The sequence below is a fragment of the Neovison vison genome, chromosome 1 (assembly GCF_020171115.1).
Source record: "Neovison vison isolate M4711 chromosome 1, ASM_NN_V1, whole genome shotgun sequence".
In the NCBI taxonomy this organism is placed as follows: Eukaryota; Metazoa; Chordata; class Mammalia; order Carnivora; family Mustelidae; genus Neogale; species Neogale vison.
The window spans coordinates 40224249-40238951 of NC_058091.1; the positions used below are offsets into that span (position 1 = coordinate 40224249).

The 14703-nt window shown below is 43.4% G+C and overlaps 1 long non-coding RNA gene across 1 annotated transcript in view; it reads right to left on the reverse strand.

Annotated features, from left to right (window-relative positions):
• The window catches only part of LOC122904537, a 73969-nt gene that overhangs the window by 28836 nt on the left and 30430 nt on the right, over positions 1–14703 (reverse strand). Inside the window, exon 4 of the long non-coding RNA XR_006384222.1 lies at positions 12780–12894. This is a non-coding gene — a long non-coding RNA (uncharacterized LOC122904537). The remainder of the gene's footprint in view (positions 1–12779; positions 12895–14703) is intronic.

Below are 14703 nucleotides of genomic sequence, written 5' to 3' on the forward strand. Positions count from 1 at the left end.
CGCAGCCCCCCAAAATTACTTAACCTTTTTACTCCTAGTTTATTTGCCCGTACAATGGGCATAATGACACCTGTATCACAGATTTTTGTTGGATTAAATCAAATGACAACCTATATAAATCTCCTAACCCAGTACCTGGTACATAGTAGGTGCTCAACAAACGTCACCTTCTTCCCCCTTTTCACCTATCATTTGATGAGCAGTTAATCTTGCACATTCTTTGACCACTAAAGAGAACACTAATTCCACCCATTAAAGATTTATCAAGAACCTCCTTTATGTAAGGCGTTAGGGAGGATATTTGGTGTTTCTTAGCTTCCCAGCATCCATTCACCCTACTTTTGGTGTGTCTCCAATTTTATGGAGGTGGGTCCATCCTACCTACCTGCCCTCCTGGAGTGGTTTTGCTGGGGTTTACTAGGTGACATGTGACCTAGGCACTGCCAGTCAAAGCATCTTGAGCAGCTTTGTCAAAAATGATGGTTTAGGAAAGGGACTACGACCCAGTCTGAGTCAGTGAAACTCAAGGAGTTTGGCTTCAGCTCTCTGGAGAGCCAGCCCTCACTTCTCCCAAGAGACTGGGAGGCTGGAGCTAGTGCAGCCATCTAACCTCCTCAGGAGCCTGAGAATTAAAATATGTAGAGGAGAACTGAGTTTAGAAACATGGAAAAGCCAGTTCAGCCCTGGACTTCTTATTTATGTGACCCAATAAATCCCACATTCTGTGTAAGCCAGCTGAGTTTGGTTTTATGTTGCCAAAAGAACCCAAAGTGATACAGGCTGAGGAGGACATGCAAAAAAATGAGACCAAAAAAGCTTATAAATTATAAGTAAGATGTTTACACAAGTAATAATGGGATAGGGCAAAGTATTTATTATACACTATTTATCTAGGGCAGACTTACATGTTGGACACTGTGCAAAATTCTTTGCTTTGCACATATTGTTTTGTTTAATCCTCAAACAGTTATTTTTATGGAACTAGCAGGGTTTGACTTTGAACTTGAGAGATGGGTAGATATTGGGCAGACATGAAAGGAGGGTAAAGAGGGTAAGTGGAAAGACGAACAAAGGCAGACAGGAAAATGCAGGGACAGTTAGCAAGTCGCTGGCAGTCCCATTCACCAGGGCCTGGAGGGCACACAGGAGAGTAGTGGGAAATACCACTGGAAAGACCCTTTGAGATCAATGCATTGAATTATGAGCATACGTTCCAAGTCAAGGATTTGTGTTCTTAACAATGAGGTTTTTTAACCAAAGAAGAACCTCCCTGAAATGTACTTTCACATAGTTCAGAATTGTATGGAGGGAAAATATTCATTTTTTAAAAAAGATTTTATTGATTTATTTGTCAGAGAGAGAGAGGGCCCAAGCTGAGAGAACAGCAGGCAGAGGGAGAAGCAAACTCTCCACTGAACAGGAGCCTGATATGGGACTTGATCCCAGGACCCTGAACCCACTGAGCCACCCAGGTGCCCCTAAGGGAAAAAATTCTTATCATGCAAAAAAGTGAAAACCATTTCCGAGTTGAATATAGAAAAGGGGGAAATAATTCATGTATAGGTATTCACAATTTTTGCCCATCCCTAACGTTTTTGTAAAGATTTTATTTATTTATTTATTTGACAGAAAGTGTGCGCACAAGCAGGCAGAGGGAGAGGGAGAAGCAGGCTCCCCACTGAGCAGAGAGTCCAACGTGAGGCTTGAAACCAGGACTCTGGGATCATGACCTGAGCCAAACCCACTAAACCACCCAGGCGCCCCACCCATCCCTAACTTTTACAGGGTGACTCTTCCTTCTGGGTCAGCAGCCAGGTGTTCTCAATTATGCAGAGCCTAGGTTATGAGGAACAGACAACAAGACTTTAAAAACCTGGAAGGGTAAAAAAATAAAAAAATAAAAAAATAAAAAAAAATAATAAATAATAAATAAATAAATAACCTGAAAGGGTAAGTTCCGCTACAGAAAGAAGAGTTTGGGCAATGGGCAGGGAGAAAGACAGCAAGGCTGAGTGTTGAAGCTTGCGGGTTGGAAACAAGAGAGAGGGAGACACTCTCAGGAAGACACTGCAATCCACATAAGGGTAGCAGGGAAAGAGGGCTTTTCGAATGTCATGGCGTGTGCTTTCTTGAAAGAAAAAGCAAAGACTTGAGGCACATTCTTGTAACTGCTCTTTTCACTTCCCGGTTGCAGAAGCTGGAATTCATTATCATTAGGAGGGAGCCCTTGAGTTGGTGAAGACGGGCTGATGGTGGGGAACAGGAGAAGCGTTTTGTGTTCAGTTTGAAGGAAGACACAGGAGGGATCTGCTTGGGCAATGTGCTGGGAACCAGCCTACCTTAAGAAGAGCCTCCAACAGAGAAAAAGAAAAGTGAGAATAAAAAGTGTGGGTGCGTCAAAACCCTGTGACGGATTCCTCCAAAAGCTTAAGAATCGTCATCGGATCTAACAATTCTATACCTCTAAGTACGGACCCAAAATATTTGAAGGAGAAACTCAAACACGTACTTGCATACCGGTGTTTGTGGCAGCATCATTCACAAAAGGCAAAACGTAGGGACAACCTAAATGACCATCGATGGATGAATGGACAAACCAACGAGATATATAGATACCACGGGATATCATTCAGTCTTAACAAGGAAGGAACTTCTGACACGTGCTGCAACAGGGATAAACCTTAAAAACTTCACGCTAAGGGAGACCCGCCAGACACACAGGACAAACAGGCATGATTCCACTTATACGAGGCACCTAAAATATATAAAGTCATAGAGAGTAAAAGAGTATAATAGAGGTTACCAGGACTGAAGCAAAGGGGATGAGGAGCTCTTACTTAATGGGTGGAGTTTCTGTTTGGGATAATGAGAAAGTCCTAGAAATGGGTAACAGTGATGGCTGCACAGCGTTGCGAGTACACTTAATGCCAATGAATTGTACACTTAAAAATTATTAAAATGGCAACGTTTTTGTTATGTATGGTTCACCTTGGTTTTTAACAAGCCACACATGGGTTATGACACTGAAGGAGACAGTAGGCGTTTACCTTCTGTCCCCAGACACAAGTCTTGATCAGAGGGAAGGTTATCAAAATCTTGTTCTAAGGGGCGCCTGGGTGGCTCAGTGGTTAAAGCCTCTGCCTTCAGCTCAGGTCATGATCCCAGGGTCCTGGGACCGAGCCCCACATCGGGCTCTCTGCTCAGCGGGGAGCCTGCTTCCTCCTCTCTCTCTGCCTGCCTCTCTGCCTACTTGTGATCTCTCTCTATCAAATAAATAAATAAAAATCCTAAAAAAAAAAATCTTGTTCTAAGAAGACCAATCAATAGCGATGAGGTAAAGAAGTTTGGCCCAATGCCAAGCACCGGCCTAGGTGAGGAGGTGGCAACTCCATGAGCCAGACAACAGGAGCATCAGGATTTTCTGATTATGGGATGGGGAGAGAGGCCTTGGGGAGAGCCAGGCAGCTTTCAGGATTTCAGCTCTTTTTGCCTTTCAAAGTATTTGCTACAGTGGTTGATTTCTATTTTTTAATAAGCCAACTATTTCCTTCCTAATATTGCCTAAGTTTACTTTTCTCAATTGCTGCCATAAATAGAGTTCATCAACCACGAAGTTTTTAGAATATTGTCAACCTCAGCCAATAAATAGTACTCAGCCATATGGAAAAAAGTGGGCAATCATGACTCAGGCAAAGTGACTCTCTTTTTCTGAATGGAAAAAACATTCCTCATTTTTATTTTAACCAAGAATGTTACTGAATGAAACTCAGATCTGTAGATCATTTTTTCATTATCATAATGTTTCCTACGGCATAACTACACACTCTGATAAAGAGACACGTCCAACTCTCAGCTGATCGATATCAAAGCCACTTTGCAACCTGTTTTCCAGGATCTCCTTTCACTTTTTATGTTTACATAATCCTGCTATTCCAATAATATTTTTATTTCAATTTATTCTCATTCTTTACACAAAATCTAAAACAAAGTAGACACTTAAGTAAAAACCTGAATTCCATGGTTTGCTGCTCCCTAAGATACAGCTTAGGTGTGTTTTATTAACGAAGGGGCCCTGATACCTCTTAACCATAAATGAAGTTAAAGTAATCGTCCTGTTTACCCCACTCGCCCAGCCATCCGCACACACTAGCGGAGCAGAGCCTTCAGATACTGGGATAGGAGGGAGGTATGATTGAAAATGAGGAGAAGATCTGACACGATCAGGTGGGTACTGAAGACATCGGCTTGGTGGGTGCTGCAGCGGGAGGCTCTGAGCAGCCCCCGGAAGCTTAAAGACAGGGAAGAGAGGATGGGGGTGTTGGAACTGGTATGAAGCACGAGATTTGCCAAAAACCACCTTGGCTTTCATCAGGCCGGGTGCTACAGGTATAAGGGAAATCCTCACTGTGCTGAATCAAATGAGATCAATCTGAAAGCTGGAGACAGGTGATCGCCCTCTCCAAAGCAACAATTTACATCCACGGATCTACATGGAACTTTTAAGAAAAATACCTGAACCTTGTCCATTTTAGGTACATACAGATAATATTCATTCCACGAATATTTATCAAGTGCTCCCTACTGTGCAAAGTTTTAGGGCTAGGGCTGTGAAGAGAAAAGCCCCGCCTCCCCAGGTGCTTACAATCTTAATGAAGGACAAACCACACTAGATAGAATAACACATAAACAAGGTAATTAATGATTGTGAGAGTTACAACAAAGGGAAAGAATGAGAGTGAGGAAGTAAACAGAAACTGAAGAAGGCTGATTCAGAGAGGGTGTTCAAGGATGTCCTAGGAAGGGGGTAACATCTGAGCTTAATCATCAAGGAGGAGACAAAGCCAGCCAGCCTCCCCCTTGGGGTTTTGGAGCATCCTAGAGGAACTCAAGTGTAAGGCCTGGGAGCACATGTTCAAGGTAGAGAACTAAAGGTGGAGAGGGCAGGAGTGTTGATCATGACTAAGACAGGTTTTATAAGACGGGTTTGCAGAGCTGGCAGGAGCTAGATCCTGCGGGGTCGGTAGACCACGAGGAGTGGTCAGAAGCCACTGAAGAGTCTTAAATAGGAGAAAAACAAGATTTTACTTATATTCATAAACGTTCACTGTGGCTGCTGTGAGGAGAATAGAGGCGAAAGCGGGAGTAGATTAATTAGGAAGTCATGAGGATAATCCCGGTAAGTGATGACGGTGGCTTAGACCAGGGAAGTGGTTCTCAGAGTGGGGTCCCTGGACCAGCAGCAGCAGCAGAAGCATCACCGAGCAACAACGTGTTAGAAATGCAAATTCTTGAGCCCTTCCCCAGGCTTCCCCAGAGTCAGAAACTCTGGGGCTGGGAAGCCACCATATAGGTATTAACAACACCTCCAGGTGATTCTAAGGAACTGAAACGGGAGAACCTCTAGATTAGGGGTATGGAAATAGAGAAGGTGTTAGGGAGAAAGTGTTCATGTCTCTCTGAAATTCCTATGTTGAAGTCCTAACCTCCAGTGTGGCTGTATCTAGAGATGGGACCTCTAAGGAAGTAAGGAAGGTTAAGTAAGGTTTTAAGGGTGGAGTCCTGATTCAATAGGCTGAGTGGCATAAGGTGAAACCTCTCTTTCTCTCTCTGTCCTTACATATAAAAAGAAGAGGTTATGAGTACTGAGAGAGATGGCAGCCTCCTACAGGCCCCCAGAAGAGGTCTCACCATGAAGCCGATCTAACTAATCCTATTACTGATCTTGAACTCTCTACTAGCACCCAGAACTGTGAGAAGATTAATTTCTATTGCTTAAACCACCTACTCTGTAACATTTTGTGATGGCAGCCAGAGAAGACGAATACAGATGGGATAAAATGCTAATGCAGAACGAGAGAAGGGACACTTGGTGGGAATAAATTCAGAACTCAGTCATGCATCGAATATAAAGGTGTGAGCTCATAGAGTCACCGGATAAGCTAGAGTTGCACACTCCTTCTCAACCAGCTATGAGAGGAAAGAGATATGATTCGGGGCGCCTGGGTGGCTCAGTGGGTTAAAGCCTCTGCCTTCGGCTCGGGTCACGATCTCAGGGTCATGGGATCGAGCCCCGCATCGGGCTCTCTGCTCAGCAGGGAGTCTGCTTCCTCCTCTCTCTTCCTGCCTGCCTCTCTGCCTACTTGTAATCTGTCTGTCAAATAAATAAATAAAATCTTAAAAAAAAAAAAAAAGAAAGAGAGAGAGAGATGCAATTCCAATAAACACCATTTCTGCCTAAGTTAACTAGAGTTTCCAGGCTAGCTGGTCAAGAGAGGAGCTCTGTAAAGACCGGACTTCCGGGGTGCCTGGGTGGCTCAGTGGGTTAAGCCGCTGCCTTCGGCTCAGGTCATGATCTCAGGGTCCTGGGATCGAGTCCCGCATCAGGCTCTCTGCTCAGCAGGGAGCCTGCTTCCCCCCCCACCCTCTCTCTCTGCCTGCCTCTCTGCCTACTTGTGATCTCTCTCTGTCAAATAAATAAATAAAATCTTTAAAAAAAAAAAAAAAAGACTGGACTTCCTCCGTATACCTGGAGGCTCAAGATCTTAACATCAGAGTATTAATTTCAGTGTGGTAGCATTTGCATTTACTAATTGAAGCCAGAGATCTGTAGGGTGCAGGGAGCTAAAGGCAATAGCTTCAGTCACTTACTTCCCTGAACTTGTGACTCCTTTTGTAAGTGTATAATCGACAGGCAACTGAGACCTTAAATGACAAAGGTCCCATTTTCTTTCCAAGATTTTTCAGTCCCTCTCCTCATCCTCAAGCCTCCTGCCCCATATTGCTGGCAACACTACAAGGTCCTCCGGATCATGTCTGCCCTCTGGCCTCCTCCACTGCAGTGGGTCACCTGAGAGCCCCTGACCCTGCCATGCCCTGCTCAAACATCACTAATAAAAAATTCAAAGTAAATCCAAACTATTTAGTATGGTATTCAAAGTCCTACACAATTTTATTCCTCCCGCTATTTCCTAACGTACCTTCTAGTACTTTCCAACACACACTTTACGCTCAGAGTAGGTTGGCCTACTTATTGCACTCTGGACATGCATTATGCATCCCACTCTTCTCTCCTCTGCCCCAATCTAGAACCCCCTGCTCTTCCCTTTCTCTCCAAATCCTTCCCACCCTGCAAGACTCTCTTCTGTCCCCCACCTCTCTTGAAAAATCCTCTCTTTGAACTTCTCAGCACACAATGATTCCTCCCTCCTCTGAATCTTTAGAACACCTAATGTCTATGCCAGTTATCTGATGCTCATCAGGCAATGCCTGGTATGACTTGTTTCCTTTTCTTGGTCTTGTGCCTCATCACATCAACCAGATTATACACCCATTTAGAGCAGGCACCACACGCTACACAGTGATTCATGATTGTGATTACCCAACCTCTTGTGTATTCTTGACTAGATCATGGAGCATGATGAAGAACATGATGGAAACACAGATAAGTGAGGATATAATAAATAGGTCCCATTGTCTTCCCCATCCATTCTGCATATCTCTATACCTCCAGCCCTCCCCCATCCAGCATGGCTGCTCCACTGTGAGAAAAGCAAGATATGACCTGATGAGTCTCTCCCATATGAGAACTTGCCCCAAGAGACCCAGAGACTGTTGTCAGTTAGTGGTAGTTACAGGAGCTTGAAGATCATGATGCAGAGTTAGAATGGCAGTTGACCTGGATGAAATCAACAAGACGTATGCAAAGGACACTGGTTTAGATGAGAGGTCAATAGAGGAGATTTTAGGATATAGAGACGGTGCAGCTCTAGGAAACGGAGAGAGAGGGTTAGCTCCTAATAGCCTTCTACTTCTCAGGTCTAGCCTTTTGCTAAGTAGGGTCTGGTTGTGTGCCTGGTCCATGAGATCCTCTAACATTTCTGTTAGCCTGAGTGGCTTTCTTTCCTTTCCAAGGAACCTGAACTAGAGAAGAGGTGGCACAGGCTGATAATAATTCTCACCCTCCATCCTTTATATTAATCTCAGGCTCCGACAGGGTCTTGGCCTTTCCCTTCTCCTAGGGCTGTCACAGCAAAGTGTGACTACTGAATTCTGAGCATGGAAAAACCAAGAATCAATTACTCAAATGCTGTCAAAAAGTGACATTCAAGTTTGAATGACAATGATGTCTTTGGTCCTGTCCTTATCCACTTTTCTATTTTTGGTTCTGCTCCTGCTCTCTGCAATTACAATGCTCAGTGCTTAAGCAGTTGCCAGGAGTTATTTAACAAGTACTTCGCCCTTCTTTGAAGATGACGCTTTGATCCCGAGCTTACATCCGTCTCTCAGTGACAGAGACTTCAGAATGTGCCATTTCACAAAACACCGCGTCTTTTCTGCTGTTTTCTTTGAATGATGGGCTTGGACCCATTGATTGATCCTCGAAGTTGGAGCCTGTCAGAAAGATATTTCTCCAAACCCCAGTGTCTTCAGCAAGTTACTCTCCATCTATAAAGTGGGGCTCGCATGGCCAAACTTTCTCGAGGATGCCAAGAAATAAATCAATATAACGGATGGAAAGTGCTTTGTAAATTAATCCCAAATAGTATTATTATTCTAATTACCAATGCCCATTCATCTTCAGATATGTGAATCAAGGTGTTAAGTGTCATGTACAAAGGACTAGCCAGCACTCAGAGCTGGGTGGGGATGCAGAGGGTCACTCTGGGTCTTCTACAAGATGGCAATCTTGGGGGCGTACTACAGCGACAGCTCATGTAGGTATACCTATTTCTTCAATATTTGAATTTTTTTATGTTGAGCATAAATTATATCTCCCATTGGAAACCCCTATGTGTGAATTAGGGATCAATCAAGGTTGGAAAAAAAAGGGAAGGTAGACATCAGGGAAAGAGTTTATGCAAATAAGAAAAATATCACCCTTATCCAAAGAACTTATGAAAGTTTGTATGAATCTTTCTCCAATGTGTACCTTCATCCTTCACCCTTTAGCATCTAGAATATGTTGCCAGGGGTTACAGATCGAGTCTCCCAGAAACAGACTGGGGTGCAGGAAGTTTACTGGGGAGCATTTTAGGAACCTCATCTGTGGGAAAGTGAAGCAAGCCGGACTGAGCAGGAAGAAAAGCTGGGTGGCATTTAGTCACAACAAAAGCCTCAGCAGACCCCACATGGGCACTTTTATGCTGGGATGACCCGGCAGAGTTGTCCCAAGCAAAGCCAAGAGGTAGGACCTTTGTATCCCCAGCTGTCAGTCATCAGGCTCAGGCTGATCTTCATCCAAAGACAGTTTCTGGGAGGGGTTCTCCCAGCAGCTGGAGGAATGGGTGCCTCAGTCCTGAAGGAGGAGGGGCTTCAGGGAAAGTGTCCATATGACCAGGTCAGCGCTACCATTATGGTTTGGGGTTTTCTTATGTGTCAATGAAATAAATGACTAATAAGGAATTCCATGAAGAAAAGGTGCTTTTCACACCAGTGTTCCTCTCGTTCCAATAGCTCACTGTTGGGCAGGAACACAGCCAAAATAAACCAGTATCTTACTAACAGGACCAACAGGAGAAACAGTGGTCAGAGGTAGGAAAGTGACAGACACTACCCAGCACCGCGAGCCGAGCCCAACACACTGCACCACTGACTCCTGAAACCACAGACCTGAATCCCCTGTCACATCCATTTAATTCCCAAAGTGAGGTCTCAGCCTGATACCAGAGAAAGGGATTTTTTTTTTCAAGCTTGCCATCACCTTTAATGCATATACCTGAGACTGTAGGCATTATTATTTCAAAAAAGGCTTATGGCTATTAAACTGAAATTAAAAGATGTTTTTAACCAGAAACAACTTGGAGAATTAAAATATCAAAAATACCATCTAGAATATATATATATATATATCCCTCCCCCCATTTAAATGATAGGAGGTGCTAAAACTTAGCTACACACAGTTTTGCAGGATGAAATCCTTCCCGGTTTTCCTCAAACTTTTATAGATATTTATTCCTTAGAACATTTTTATAAAACCTAACTGAAATACATTGCAAAATATCTTGTATTTTATCAAAACTGTGTTTTTCTTATAAGTTCGAAGGAAGGGCACTCTCTCTCACCTAATAAAATGTGTAAGTGACAGCCCTAATGGTCTCTTTGTCCCATCTTGCTGATTACCTTAGCTCAGAAATTTATCAGTTCAAGGAGATGTATTAACTTCCTGGTTAATTTAAAGATCGTATTCTATGATTTTAGTCCACTCATAATGGACAATGTGTCCAGGTTATTATCTCCCAGGAGAATCTCCATTTAAGTTCCTCCCGGTTGCTCAATTCTTCTTTGTCCCTTTGCTAGGATTTTTATCTTCAACTGGGACAAAAATGTACATTGTCCTACATTAATAATTTGGCAGATTATAAACAGCCATTGTTCCTTTCTCTTTTTGATGTTCTTCAGATTTTTTAAATAACTTTAACAAGTACTTTGGGTGTCCCTGATCCTTTCCAACTTGATCACCATCATATTGTACCTAATTGATAGACAAATAAACATTTATTTTATGACTGGGTACAAAACCAGTCTCTATCTGTACTCCATATGGATAGATCTCACCAGCATAAGAGGCTATATAAATTTCTGGCTAATAGCCATGGATTCTTCAGCTAGATTGCCTGGCTTCAGATTACATGCCTGTCACTTAGCTCTGGAAAAATCACAACTCCTCTGTGCCTCAGCTTTCCTATTTATAAAATGAGAATATCTCCTTATAGAGTTCCTGTTAGAATTATTTCAATTAAAAGCAGTGCCTAACACCCACATATGCTAGTACTATAATTGTTATACTATTTTTACCAAAAAAAATTTAAAAACCAACAATACACATTTAAAATTGTTACAACTTATAAAGCTAAACTATGTCATTTTAAAAAAATAACAGCACAAAATTTATTCTGGCTTAATCATTCTCTTCTGTTATAAATGAGATCACAATCTATATGTCACACCCATAGGCGCCAAAAACACAATACCCAGGCTAATTAAAATATCCATTCATTTCTTCCACGCACATCTCTGAGCAAAGCACTGAATTGGGGGCTGGCACGCCAGGTACGATTAGAACACGGGTCCTGTCCTCAGAGCACTATTCCTCCCAAAGGTCCACAAATACTGGCCCTTCATGGAGTGAACAGCGGCCCTTCCAGTACATCTTCTTATTTCATATTTATTCTCAAGCACTCATTGTTAGTGGCTGCCCTTATACCCTGAGCATGAAGCTTTCTTTCTGGTAACTGAAAGTTTAAAAAGTATACATTACACATTAGAAAGCAAGAGGAGATTCCAAAGAAAGGAGTTAGCAGATGTGATAATATTTTTCTACAAAATCATTGTGATCTCCCTACCAATATCTATTTCTAGGCAAGTGTATAGTAACATACCACTTTCCACACATCTACCACTAAAGAGAACTGACGGAGCAAATCATTTTCCCTTTCCCTGTCGTGTCTTGGATAACATGGTTTGCTTCACAGAATAACTTGGTTAGTCTTATGGCTCACTAGTGTCATCAATAACGTTAACTGGGTAGATCACTAATTAAGTCACATGGTTTAATTGCATGCTTATTGTGGGATAAACATCATATCACACAATACGGAGGAAAATTTAAAATACCAAGAAAGGTATTAATCAATACGAAAGTCATGACAGCATGTTTGATTTAACCAGGGAAAATGTTATAGAGGTGAATGTGAAGCTAGAAAAATGACCTACAAGGCCTGGTGATAGCAGAGAAAGGGCTGTGGTATCCAACAAGGCACAGAGGAAGGAATTACAGAATCTGTGCGTGGTCTCCCTGTGATAAACCCCACACGCACCCCACACACACCCCACACACCTCTACTATTCCAAAACTCATATGTCTGTCTCAGGGCAGAGATAAACCTGTTAACAAACTTGACTGATGTCTGTAGACACTCAGCCACGTGGCTGAACAGGATCTGCCCACTTCCGTGATCCCAGGTGAGGATAACCTTCTCAAGTCTCTCTAGGTGACTAAAGTTGGACAGCAGGGATCCCTGTGAACCCCAGGGGAGCTCTACCCATCAGAGGAGAGTTTGGGTCCTGGAAATCATCTGTCATTGGCTACTGAGTAGTCAATGGTGATTCTTTACACTCTTATTGCCTGGAGAACGTTTCCTAACACAATGCAGAAAGTATTTCAAGGCTGCCCAATCCAGAAATCTGATCCAAGCAACTCCTGCGGGGCATTAAAACTGCCCTCCTGTGGTCACAGTATAAGAACCCAGACGCCAGAGAAACCACACACTGAGAAGGCCCAGGTTAGGAATGCAGAGAGTCAAGGCATCCTGCCCCAGTGCTCACCGTTAGCCAGCAAAGACCAAGGACCCTCTGGAGGCAATGAGGGAAGTCAAGAAGCAAATGTCCACAAAGACAGGCAGACAAGCCAAAGACAGGAACGACATGGACACATCTGAGTATTGGACAGGACCAGGGAGGCTTCCAGCAATTTCTGTGTGATGAGAGACTGAAGCCTGACATCAAAATCCACACCTTTGTTCAATTTTAGGACAGAGAGCAAGGTCAAGCTTTTCTAACAAATTCTTTGGTCTTCATAAAACTTTTACTTTAAACATCCTCTTATGGTATTATCATTTATACATACTTGGACCCAGTGGTCACTGCCTTTAGAGTTAATTTGCCAGGATCGGGAGCAAAGCAAACAAAATGGGAATGTCCTCTTCCTTTCTCCACCCTTAGGAACTGTCCTAAGAGAATTACCTGGGTTACGATGTGCCACATCACACAGGGGCACCTACCTGGAGATGAATCACATGCCTCATCAAGGTGGTTTGGGGCAGCCTTTCAAGGACATTCTATGCAGCTGAACCTTCCCCAGTCCTGAGCTCTGAATCCAGGGCTGTGGCAGCCAATCTGGTGTGGAAAGAGAGAGAAATCACTTGCTATATTCCTCCAGTTTTACTAACTTGGACTTGATTTGTTTGTTCATTCATTCATTCATTTATTCATTCAACAGGCTCATATATAGCACTTATGTAGTGCTCTCTCTCTCTCTCTCTCTCTATATATATATATATATATATAGCTCATATATAGGATTAACTTCATGGATTAACCCATTTAATCCACCCCGCACTCTATCAGTGGTGGCTTTTGCACCCCTCCCCCTCCACATACAAACCATCCCTTGCCCTTCATGTGTGTCTACTTCTTTATTTGCTTATGCCTTTTATGTGATCATGTGTTATGCTCTTATTTATGTGTCTGTGTCATTCCAAGCTAGATTACTGGCTTTAATAGGCAAGAACGCTATGCTGACACTTAGCCAAATGATTAGAACTTGTAGAGACTTTTGACGTTTCTCGCCTCCCTGGCAAACTGTGGAAGGGGGTGCCACTTGGTGATGTTGTCGCTTCCTCTGAGGAGCTTACCCTTCAGGCTTCCTGAGGGAAAAACAGCTTGCCCCCCTTCCTCTTTTCTGGGGGTGTCTGTCTATACATTCCTGTATACCACATGAACTGCAGTTTCCATGCCCCACTCCCACTCAGGTATCTCCGTGTTGCTGGGTATCCCTGGAAAGACACCATTTTTCCAGTCAAATTGCAAGACTCTGTGTCTGAGGGCCAGAGCCATAGCAATATCCTTCCACACCCAGGCCTGGCTCTGTCACTCTTGGCCGGACATGGCAGTGAACCTCTTTATGGAGGGCTTAGTGCAGCACTCTGGCAATTAAGGGCTTGACAAATGCTTTTTCATGATGCTGAAGCTGAGGATCAGAGGAACAAAATATTCCCTGGAACAAAGGGCCACATTGTGTGTGAATTCACCTTTTATGACGGGCTATCTGGCCACGGCAATCTGGCCCAGTGTGCCCAGCATGCGAGGAAGCAACACTATGAACATGAACACAGGACTGGGCACGTGGAGACTAGGGCCAGAGCGCCAAGCCAGATAGCACCACAGTGCCTCTACTATGCAGAGAAGCAAGAAGATCCTAAATTAATAACCAAGTTAGGGAACTATGAACTGACACAAAGAATTTGGGACTCACAAACTGGCATGAAAAAAAAAAACAAACCCATAGGTTCCAAGCTCAATAGCAAGTATATTCAAAAATACTAATTAGCAGGCAAAATGCAGGTTCATGAAACAAAGCTCCAAAGAAAGTGAAGAAGGATGGGGATTGGTGGGGACCCGGGTGGGGGGCAGGGGGAGAAGATTTCCCTAGTGACAATGATGAGAGAATGCTTGCTCAAGGGCAAATTTTATGGAAAATCATGATCCAGTGCTAACAGAGGGAGAAACCTTTCCAGAGAGTTAATGGAGCAGTTAGAGAAATTCAGGTTCAGTAAATCATGAGGACTGACAGTATTGATCTGAACATTCTGGTGGGTGAAAATATGGAGCTGAGCTGCTGACCAAACTATATAATAGAACAGCTCTTCAAAAGTGGCTGGGGACTTTAGTTGCTGAGTTGATGCTGGAGTCTTGCCCACGGAGCTCTCCCTCCCAAGCTGGTTCTCTTAAGAAATTCTGCCCACTCCATCCCAGAGGTTAGTCGCCTCTCCCACTCACAAAACTGCCCCTCTCATCTCTGATGATCCCAAATCCACAGTCTCCAGCCCAACCACTCATCTGGTCTCAGGAGGCTATTTCCAGATCTCTCCATGACAGCACGACTCAGGTGACCTGCAATCAAAGCTACTTACTCATCATCTCAAT